Here is an 11,907-nt window from a genome sequence, read left to right as displayed (position 1 = left end):
ACAGTCATCATCTTGTAAGTAAGCAACTTGAAACAACCTTTGAATACTAACACATCAATGGTGACTTTGTGCTTTGTTTTCTTCAAGAACATAATTCTATTCATGGGTTTATTTGTTTCAACAAAGCCATTTTGCTTACAAAAGTCAGTCATGTTCACTAGATAATGCTTTGCATACACCTTTTCAATTTTCAGTTGAAAGTTGAATTCATCAACTTGATTCAAAGCAAGATTCATTTTGTTTACATTGTTCCTAACCTCTACAGAAACCTGTCTCATGTAAACATTCACTTTATTTACTGTTTTCCTAACATTCAATTTGACAATACTACTTTCTTTACTGTTGACTTTCAATAAAGACAACTCCCTACCTACTACATTACTCAATTCTACTATCTCACTAGGATTTACTTTTTCAATAACAGTAACTAGGCCTACATTATCTGAAACTTGAAATAATTGATCTTGTATCTTAACACTACTATCATCCTGCTTCAAGTTGCTTTCATCTTCATGATTATCTATCAATGTTTCATGTGTATCTTTTAATAGAAGGTTTATACTAACCTGCTCTAGTCTTATTCTAGCAGATTCTTGCTTCATATCATCAAACCTAGCACTTTGATCTTGTTTCAAATTATCAATCTTAGAATTTTGCTTATCAAACTCAGCATTTTGCTTATCAAACTTAGCATTTGCTCATCAAATCTAGCATTTAGCTCATCAAACTTTTGTGTTAGGAACGCTATAAGATTCAGATAATTTTTAATGTTTGCCATTTTGTAATATGCACTGATATCTACTCATTAAAACTTGACCACTCCAGAACTGACCTCCCATTCAGCAGCATACCATTCATAACCCATCAAGATATCTATCCTACTAATAATTTTTTATAACCAGGGATATATTAAGTAGTTTGAGTCCCACACCAGGGCGTACCATTTGGCGTGCTACCAATTTTTCCTAAATAGGTTGGATAGCATTTCGCACCTATTAACCTACAGGAAGTTATCGGCTCCAAAATGGTAGATTCTTGATAAACTATGAATGGATCTATCACCTATGAATGAGAAATCCAGTTTTCAGAGCAAACCAACTTATAATCTTCAGAAGAATTTTGGCAATATACAACACAAATCCACAAAAATAATACCTTACACACTTAAGCATCTAACATCATTACAGGCTAAATACTTATCCATTCATATAGTTGAAAAACAATGGCTATAGGCTTGTAAACACACAAAACAATTTTAGACAAAATTAGAACACCATGAAACTGTTAAAACTCAATTTAAAACATTAAAAATTCACTTAAACAGAAAAATATTCAGAGAACACAAAACCAGAACACAGCCAGCCACCATTTTTTTAGAGAGAGCCTAACAAGTACAAAGCAAAGCCCCACCTCAAAATCAGTGTTGACGTCATGAACACATCACCGTTATTAAATTCCAAAAAAATTATAAATTACAAGTTTAGAATTTACATTTTACATTAATTTGTTCTCAATAAAACTTTATTTCAAAACTGTTATTTTAAATTTATATATATCCTCTATATTTATAATGATCTATTTATCTGTTAATTCTGTTACTCAGTTTCGGTGATACCATGGAATGTGCAACACAATTATTTACGATAAATTCTCAGTTAAAAAGTTGTCCGCATATTGATTACTCTGATATTTACTATCAAGTTTTATAGATCTCGAATTGAAGATTGGATTTTAATTGAGAAAAAATGTAATATTACAATCTGGAATGGTATTTCATTTCCTTTAACATGCCCATCCTAATGCAACACAATAGATCACAATTTCTCGGTCGTATTTTTATTCAATTGTACTCATTTTACGACAAATACATCACAATATTTAAAAGAAAAGGTTGTGATCTAATACTGATAGCCCTAATACTCATTCAAATCCGTTTTTCAACTTTAAAAATGAAAAATCGTACTCAAGAAGAGTTGCAACAACCTGCTTAAATGTATGAGTACGAGAGAGAAGGGAATCCCACACGGTAGGCCTGTCTCACTCACTCCGCCTTACACACTTTTGGCTGTAGCTTAGCATTGGACAGCCCGTTCCAGTTGGTATAGAGTTCACTGGTGATCCCATGGAACGACAACCAGGGGCCTATTTCACAAAGGTACAAGTATTGTTACCAACCATGGTTACGAACAAGTACTTGTAGTTACAAGTTTACAAGTACTCACGTTTCACAAAAATTTATGATCTAAAAGTTCACAAGTTTACAATTTTACAAGTCTACAAGTACTTCAATAGTAAACATAACCTATTTTCATGATGATTTCCTTTTTTCATCCTTTATAAAGGTTACTTGTACTTTTCAATAATTACTTTGAAAATATTTGAAAGCAATATAATGTTTTTTGTACAGTCTACTTCATTTATTGCTGAATTTGTAACCTACACACTATAGGTACTCTGTATATATATAGTAGATGTACTATATATAATGTATACTATATATACTGTGTATATTTACTATAGTATACATAACCTATGAGGTAACACATTAATAACTATTTTGGAAATTTATTAAATTTGATTTCCTGATGCATATATTTCCAAAATAATGAATTTTAGAAGGATATAGGGCATTTTTGATTATTAGAAATATTTATTGAATATTTAAAATCATTTTAATGATCACTTGTAAATCCTTTACATAGCTTTCCACCTCGGTAGAAATCTCATAGTTACGAACAAGTAATTTTGACAAAAATTGTTGGCTACAATGAAAATCTTTGTGAAACACTTGTTCGTAACAAGCAAATCACTTGTAAACTTGTAGAAATTCATTGTAACTACAAGTTTACAATTCTGCTTTCGTGAAACGCTTGTAATCAGCTGTTCTCCAAAACCATGGTTGGCAACAAGACTTGCAACCTACTTGTACCTTTGTGAAACGGGCCCCAGACATCGACTGGTCGATGCTGTCTGGCGTGTACTTTTGAATATACAGATGGCGCGTATTTGAATAAAACACACACAAACTGGTGTGACACTAAACGTAGGTTATGTTTTGCAAAACAATGCTAGGCTTCTCCAGACATCTGTGTAATACATGCAATGAATAATCAATCCACTTGTCAGCTGATTGATTATGAATAATTCTATATCAATGGTTTACAAAACATCCCACGGCGTGGGTTGCTTTTCGTGGATTAGCATGGGTCTACTTTGCGGTGGACCATATGAGCGTATAATAGAGGTACTGTAAGATATACGCCATACGAAAAACCAAACATGGTATATTTCAAATCAAAAATTGGTAGATTGTTTTGTTTTTTTTTATTAAATTCCAATTCTACAAAGATTAACATCAACATTTTCAGGTGCTCTTAGAAGTTATAGGAGGGAGAATTAATCAGCCAAATATATAATCATATGCAAATATAGAAATACCTCTTGAGGAGAAAATACTTTTTACAGTTTGGATGTTGAGCAAACCAGAGACATTCTTAGCTGCTGATGACATATAATTTTTCTCAAAGTACTGCTCATAGAACATTCTATGAGATAGTGGATGTCATTGCAGCTTCAGTAGATGAACATGGTCGACACTCTCGCAGCAACAAAAGTCATCAGATGTAATTAATAACAGCCTTTACTAACTTTATAACTTGTGCTTGCAACATAAGAACTTCCTTTAATACAAGATTATCGCCGGGTTGCACAACGGTCTGTTAACTTTTAATCCCAAATAAATTTCACTTTTGTTGCTCAGTGGTCCACACATGACCCTCTGTGGTGACTTCTGTAACATAAAGAGAACAATAATGAACAATGGTATTAAAACATCATTAAGTAGTGAACATGCTTGACTTCCATAAGGTAGGCCTACTAAGCATTATATTATAATTACTAGTAGAGCAGTCTATTATATACAGTGGTGCTTGAAAAATATATTGTAGTTCTGAATTTTCAATATGATATAAATCACTCTCAAACAGGCTGTATCAGTGCCACTTTTTTGGAGTTGTTCAAGAAGGATAGAGGATCATTTTCTCTTTTATAGAGGATAGCTGATACCAATATATCTTATGTAATATCAAATGTTCATTCTTCTTTAGAACAATCAATTTATTGTACTCATCAAGTAAATTTACTTTTCAATAAATAATACACTTGCATAATTAGATAGAACATTTTGTTAATAATTAACAATTATTGGATATTATATTATTCCTACATTGTAAAAAATCTGGCAAAAGGACAGCAATACCAATGTTAATCAAATACTGTCATTCAATCAAATATTGACTATCCTATGGAAAATTAAAGGTTACAAATTTTCCTAAACATTTTATTCGTCTCATACTGTAGTTTTAGAGATTTTCCTATACTGTAAGTCTTCTAGGTTGTTCTCTGTATCTTCTTTAGTATTGAAAAGACAGACTTCTTTCAATTGTGGAGTAGCTTGGTTTAAGTTTTCAAAATGCAATGGGTTTAAAGCTGCATATTATACACCAAAGTTTTCACAGATTATTCTATAAAAAAGTTGTTAATTATCTTTAAAAATTTTCTGTTCTTAAACACTGTAGAGCAACAAAAGCTGTCAAATTTTTGCTTAGAGAGCATAGCCTGCATGGACTTGTAATGAAGAAAATTTTTTTAAGGCAACTTTCTCAGTGTTTTCGACAATGTATGGAAAACAAAAATCATGTTAGATAGAGGGATTTTTACAATTTGAGGAAGCAATATTGCTGTAATTTTAACATATTGCCATAATTTGTTTAAAACTTTGAATTACAACTCTAATGTAAATGCTCCAAGTTTTTAGCTTAGCGTAAATTATCACAGTCGCTACAATAATAGCAGCAGAATATGGTAAAATTATTTATACCAATCTGACTACTATCACTAATCGTTATTATGTAATAGAAATTATATTACAAGAGGATTGCATGAAAGCGCCTTACCTGCTGCCATAGTTTTCTTTCAGATAGGACTGGACCAAAGAAGTCCGAGCTGCCTGTAGAACAAAAATCATAAAGTTTCAGTACTTGAGCTGTTGAATTTAAATTAAAATCAATCTTTATGAAATGCAGATGACATGCATAGCAAATAAAATTATTCTTATAGAAAGCAAGAGATAATTTTTATAATATTTACTATGCATAGGCCTATTCCATAGAATAACAAACTTTCTAATGAAATGAAAATGAGTGAAGTTTATTGGGTTTAAGTTTCTGTTTAGCCGATTAAGTATTCTGAAATTTGAAACTAGGCCATAAACAAAATACAAATAGGTATTGAGTTTAAACAGCAATCTCTATACTTATAAAAGGCTAAGCCCCGACAGACTGAAATCACACCACAGCCCAAACTACTGAGCCTAAAAACTTGAAATTTTGCACGATTGTTTATGGTAGCCTGAAAAAATCCTCTAAGAATGGATTTTCAGAAATTTTCCCCCCTGAGGGAGCTGGGCCCCCCCCAAAATTTTGTACTTTTTAACCGCTCATTGCACAGCAAAGTCATGAGGAACTTTTTTGTTCAACTACGAAAAAAAATTAGATCTATGCAGAAAAATTCCAATCAGGAGCACAGGAGGGTCAGGAGAGGGCATTTTTCGAAAATTTTGATGTAAAATCACACTACAGCTCAAACTGATTGTCCTACAGACTTGAAAAACTTTGCACAAATATTCTTCAAACATGCTAGACGCGCACTAAGAACGGATTTTGAGATATTTTGCCTCTAAGGGTTTCAAAGGATGAAAAAGGATCATATTTAGTAAGGTTATGAACATGGTAAGGTGAATGCCATATGAAACTGAAATAATTGACACATGATATTCTAACATATGTTATAATCATTGAAAAGCTTAAAATAATTTCATCAATCAGCTGATCAAATTTAATTTTCCAAGGATTGAAAGCGCTAGCATGCCACGTGTTTGTTCCATTGTTGTATGAGTCTCATACATTCCGATTAGAACAGAGCACAGAGATTTTCTTTGGTTAGGAGTTTGTTGATAATTCTTTTTTTCAAATTTTAGTGCAAACAAAAATCACATTGAAAAATTTCTTAATAGACAACAAGATTTTAAAAAACAAGATGTCAAACATAAACCTATATTCATTTGTAGCATGGCCAGAAAAAGACAAACTTGAGTACTAGCTGTGAGTTCATTCAATATAACTCATATTTTTGTGTTAATATTTTGTGAACAAGAAGTACGAGTTGATGAGAGATGTCAGTAATATCTTTTATTTGATGTAAATGGTTATCCATATTGTAGTAGTTGGGGTCACTTCAATCAAAGTTTTTTATTTTGTAGCTAATAAATGTCATACATATTGATTGTCCATAATGTAACTGATTAAACTAACCAAAATTAATGGCTTACTGGTCCTTCACAGAACTTATAGTATTCCTGGTGATTGAGCCTGTCTTTTTTCAGTGTTGACTATTAATAATAAAGCTTTATTTACAACTAGCTTACCTGGCGACCTTCATACCACCAAAAGTCAATGTACACTTCACTTTATTTGGTGAATCATGAAATTTATCTGACAATCAATATTTTCATTCACATCTAAATACGGAATTTCTATGTGCTTAGTCATGCAGCATTCATTATTCCCAAAACATATTCTTCTCAATCAATTGGTAGTAATATCTAACAGTAAAGTGTATAATTAAAAAGAAATAGATAGGATAAATTAGTGTTTCAAAGATGAGTTCAATGTTTTCATAGTTGTTGATTGTCAATAGATGGTCCAGGAAATATGCGATGTACAATGAATCATCACCAGGAATTACATATTCTTTCCATCTTCCATTCTAGGATTTTCATGATGAAAATAAGCTAAGCTAAATTAAAAAAAATAGTGAATTATTCTGACATTCTTCAGTAATAATAAATGCAATATGAACAACTCTCTTCCATGAGGTGAATAATTTTTTCCAACATTTTCCGGTTACTCAATGATAGGGGAGTGATAATTATTTGTATAGGTCTTCTAAGGAACCATTATCTACAGCTGGTACCAATCAACTACACTTCAACTCCAAACTACCGTTGTAATACCCATAGCCTCCACAATTTATCATATGACGTGTTTATTACAGCTGGTAACTTTAGATGCTAAATCATATTATCTCGATATGATCTTGAATCATGATCATCTTTCCGTTCTTCGGTAGCCGCTAGGCCGACAATTTCGAAAACATAGGCCTGTAAAGTAGATTAATAAATAATCATTATTAGCCACCCTATTAAAATTTCTGGTCAGAAACCATCCCCAATATTAACACAACATATTCCCAAAGTTTCATGCCGTTATGTTAAGTATTTTTCAAGTCATAGGGAACAAACACACAAACAGACATTCATTTTTTTATATATATAGAAGATAAAAGATTTCATTCGGCTCAAACAAAAGCCTCTCCAAATGGTGGTAGAATGATAAGGTTGACAACTTTCAGTTCTGTTGTTTTAACATTTTTTTTGAATCACTTTCAAAAAGTTCATGTAGTACTGAGATATCTGGGCCTAATTCGGGCGTAACTCCGAATTGTGAGATAGTGGACTGTAGACAATGAATAATGTAGATGTTGAAGTAACTGTCTAGGTTAGACAATGTCGGTCCAGAATCACATAAATTCAATGCGGAGAAACAGCCACTTGAGTGCGCTGGTTCTCGTTCTCTCTGGTATGACAGAATACAATAATGTATCTGTGAATGAAATGAAAACAGCTCAGGACGCTGAATGACAGACAAATAAATATGTTTATTTGCTGTTGTGCTGAAAATACTTCTAAGCATGTAGTAGGATCTTAAAGTATGAATTAATGTAAGAATGTATGATGCAATTGACATTTATTGAATTGCCTTGTGCAATGCTTAAGATTAATTGCAGTACAAATGTTGATAAAAATCTGAATAAATGAATTGAACGCTCGAAACCGCTTGTATTTAATGAATTGACCTATTTCCATAGATATAAGAAATTAAGAATAATGTAGAAACGTAGGAAATGACCTGTGAGGTTTGAAATTGATTTGATTTGAGTAATAAGAATACAACTTAATACTATGAATAATTGCATGAATAGTTGCATGAAGCATTGTGTGATGAGCCTTACCACAAGTTTTGCAACTACCACGACAGCTGTGAGATTTGTTCCATGGATGAACGCAGTTCAGACAGAGGTTTTTCTGCCACACTGTGGATGCTCGTTCTGCAAGTGGAATCTTGATGAGCGATTGACATGTGAAAATATTATGCAAATTACAGCTACAAAATGTACAATTCGTAGACCTATTAAACACATTGGGAGTGCTGGTTGTTGTGAAATTTGAATAACCTGACTTCTGCTGAAAGGAGGTTTGCTGGTGCTGGGTTGATTGGCGCTTGCGGCCATAGTGCGAGAACTCGTTTGAGTAATTGATGCGCTGGTGTGAGATAAGGCTTGTGCTACCTTATGTTGAGTCTCCAAAAATTCCCACAAATTGTCAAGTGTGAGTTTTGTTTTCATAGAGAGGAACCTTTCCCAGTCTCTAAGTGTTGAATTGTCGAAACGAGAGATAGTGACATGGATGAAAATAATATCTTGAACTGATAAGTCAAGCGTCAATGATTGCAGCGCTGAAATGTTTGTTTATTGATTATCAATGAAAGCTCTCCAAGATGAGGCTGAACGAGATTCAAGTTTGGGAGGGTTGAAAATAACTAGAATATGATTTTCAGCTATAAGTAAAGCATTGTCATACCTTTGAGTAAGTAATTCCCAAGCTAGTTTGAAATCCCTTGAGGGCGAATTGGCGGTACGGGTGAGTGCTTCCCCATGAAGTGCTTGACGCAAATAATAATACCTTAATGTGTTATCCAAAGATTAATTATTAATGATGAGGCTAGTGAAAGTGGCCTTGAAATGAAGCCATTCATTGAAATTGCCATCAAAGTGAGGCAGAGGAATGTCGGGCAGTCTTGCATGGACTGGTTGTGACAACATGGAACGTTGATGTGCTGGTATGTGCAAATTCATAGCAGCATCCTTATGATGTAATTCAAATTCATAAATGGCAGTGTTGATTTTAGAATTAATAAGTGAAAACTTAGTTCTAATTGTATGGCACAGTTTGACATCAGGGAATTGACCCTTTTGATTGAGTTTTTTACTTTCCTTGCCCTACTACCATAGGTAAGGAAAGTATTGCTTTCCAAAAAAAATTAAGGTACCCCAATTTCAAGTTTTCTATACGTTTCAAGGTCCCCTGAGTCCAAAAACATGATTTTTGGGTATTGGTCTGTGTGTGGGTATGTGTGTATGTGTGTGTGTGTGTATGTCTGTGAACACGATAACTCCATTCCTAATCAACCGATCGACTTGAAATTTTAAACTTAAGGTCCCTATACCATGAGGACCTGACAATAAGAAATTCAATGAAATTCAATTCAAGATGGCGGAAAAAATGACGGATAATTACTAAAAAACCATGTTTTTCACGTTTTTCTCGAAAATGGCTCTAACGATTTTCTTCAAATTTATATCATGGATAGCTATTTATAAGCCCTATCAACTAGCATAAGTCTCATTTCTGGGAAAATTTCAGGAGCTCCGTAATATTCTTGAGAAAAATGGCGGATAATGACTAAAAATCCATGTTTTTCACCATTTTCTCAAAAACTGCTCTAACGATTTACTTCAAATTCATACCATGGATAGATATTCATAAGCACTATCAACTGGCATGAGTCTCATTTCTGGGAAAATTCCATGAGCTCCGTAATATTCTTGAGAAAAATGGCGGATAATGACCAAAAACCAGGGTTTTCACGGTTTTCTCGAAAACGGCTCTAACGTTTCTCTTCAAATTCATACCATGGATAGCTATTTATAAGCCCTATCAACTGACATGAGTCTTCTTTCTGGGAAAATTGCAGGAGCTCCGTTATATTCTTGAAAAATGGCGGATAATTACTAAAAAACCATGTTTTTCACGATTTTCTCAAAAAAAACTTGACCGATTTTTTTCAAATTCATACCCTGTATAGTTATTTATTAGCTCTATCAACTGGCATGAGTCTCCGTTCTGAGAAACTGATGGGGGTCCACCCCCATCCTTGAGAAATGGACTTAGTAACCTCCTTCTCGTGCATGAGGTAGGTAGGTAGCGCAGTTCATAAAAAGAACACATAGTCGAGATATTTCATCTGTAGAACAGCTGTTTTGACAACTTTGAAAAAATCCATCGAATTTCACAATTTACACAAGGGAAAAAGTACTCTGAAAAAAATTATACATACACATACACAGAAGTCTGATCGTTGTTTCAAATATGAGCAAGGAAAGTTGTGTGAGTGTACCACACCAGATTTTTGATATTTGAATGAAAGTCATCTTTCAGAGCTTGAATTTCAGATTTGAAATCAAGGGCAGCAAAGTAGCTCTCACGTGAGTCAAAATTAGTAATGACTCCTTGTTGAATGATAAACTCTAATTGAGCATGAATAGAATCAAGAGCACTAGTGGTAGCTGGAGCTACTTGAGTTGAAGTGAATGCACTAACAGCTGATGGCTGTGTGACATTTGCATGAGCACTTTCTGAGTGAGGCGTTGATGGAGGAGGGTCTGAAAAGCCCTGGAAATCACCTGACTCTGAGTCGGATGATGAGTCACGATTGACTGACATCTTGATTCGTATAAAAATAACAATTAAAAAGAAATTATTAAATTGAATGAGTTTGATTGAATAACGTAATAATTGTATATGAGCAATATGATGCTTGATTGAGTATATGAGCGATATCACGCTTGATTGAATAATAAATATGTTTGATAAAAATTCAATAATAATGATGATAATTGTTTGAAAAAATATTTAAATGAAGCGCATGCAATTGAACTTTACCTGCCTAAAGCGGTTTGAGATAATTGATTGAAAAATACTTAATTAAGTACATGAACACAATAATCAGAAAATGTGACACAATATAAATGATACAGATATAGCTCACGGACAGATTGATTCGCATGAACGCACGTAGCTCCACCCTCAACCTTGTAACACAGCACTGTCTGGTAACACTTGCACAAAAGTCCGGTCAGGTATGGCAGCTGCGTGGCGCCCTTACAATAGCGGTATGGGCTGTCTGCTGTGGCGAATGAATTCCTTCTGGAAATATACAAAAACTATGGTTATGATAGTGCTAAGTTCACTTATGCTAGACACAATATATGAAATGTGGATGCTATATACGCCTGCCTGGTGGGTAATATTATCCTGAATACTCAGAGGACTTGAATTTTGATATTTGCAAATTTTGAGGGTTACCCAAATGGTCACTGGCCTGAGGAGGACCATGAAATTGGTACTCCTCAGCTACTGAAGAATGAGGTAATCACAAGATGTCACTGGAAGAAACTGGATGCAGGAGGACCATGAAATTGGGACTCCTCAGCTACTGAAGAATGAGGTAATCACAAGATGTCACTGGAAAAATCCGGACACGGGAGGACCATGAAATTATGAGATATCTGGGCCTAATTTGGGTGGGCGTAACTCCGAATTGTGAGATAGTGGACTGTAGACAATGAATAATGTAGATGTTGAAGTAACTGTCTAGGTTAGACAATGTTGGTCCAGAATCACATAAATTCAATGCGGGGAAACAGCCACTTGAGTGCGCTGGTTCTCGTTCTCTCTGGTATGACAGAATACAATAATGTATCTGTGAATGAAATGAAAACAGCTCAGGACGCTGAATGACAGACAAATAAATATGTTTATTTGCTGTTGTGTTGAAAATACTTCTAAGCATGTAGTAGGATCTTAAAGTATGAATTAATGTAAGAATGTATGATGCAATTGACATTTATTGAATTGCCTTGTGCAATGCTTAAGATTAATTGCAGTAC

General features: G+C 33.9%; 1 long non-coding RNA gene across 2 annotated transcripts; it reads right to left on the bottom strand.

Moving 5' to 3' along the window:
* Positions 1–3,315: 3,315 nt before the first annotated feature.
* LOC120353022 lies at positions 3,316–11,559 on the bottom strand. Of its 2 annotated transcripts, XR_005572147.1 has the most exons (4): positions 11,011–11,559; positions 8,131–8,226; positions 4,956–5,008; positions 3,316–3,790 (listed from the first exon to the last, which is right to left on the bottom strand). It is a non-coding gene; the product is annotated as an uncharacterized LOC120353022 (long non-coding RNA). The 2 variants fall into 2 exon arrangements; XR_005572145.1 differs by lacking the exon at positions 11,011–11,559 and having other exon boundaries at positions 8,131–9,161.
* Positions 11,560–11,907: the final 348 nt, after the last annotated feature.

Source organism: Nilaparvata lugens, chromosome 1, assembly GCF_014356525.2.
Source record: "Nilaparvata lugens isolate BPH chromosome 1, ASM1435652v1, whole genome shotgun sequence".
NCBI classification, from domain to species: Eukaryota; Metazoa; Arthropoda; class Insecta; order Hemiptera; family Delphacidae; genus Nilaparvata; species Nilaparvata lugens.
The sequence above is the reverse complement of the archived record's forward strand: the minus strand, read 5'-3'. Positions and strand labels throughout refer to the sequence as shown.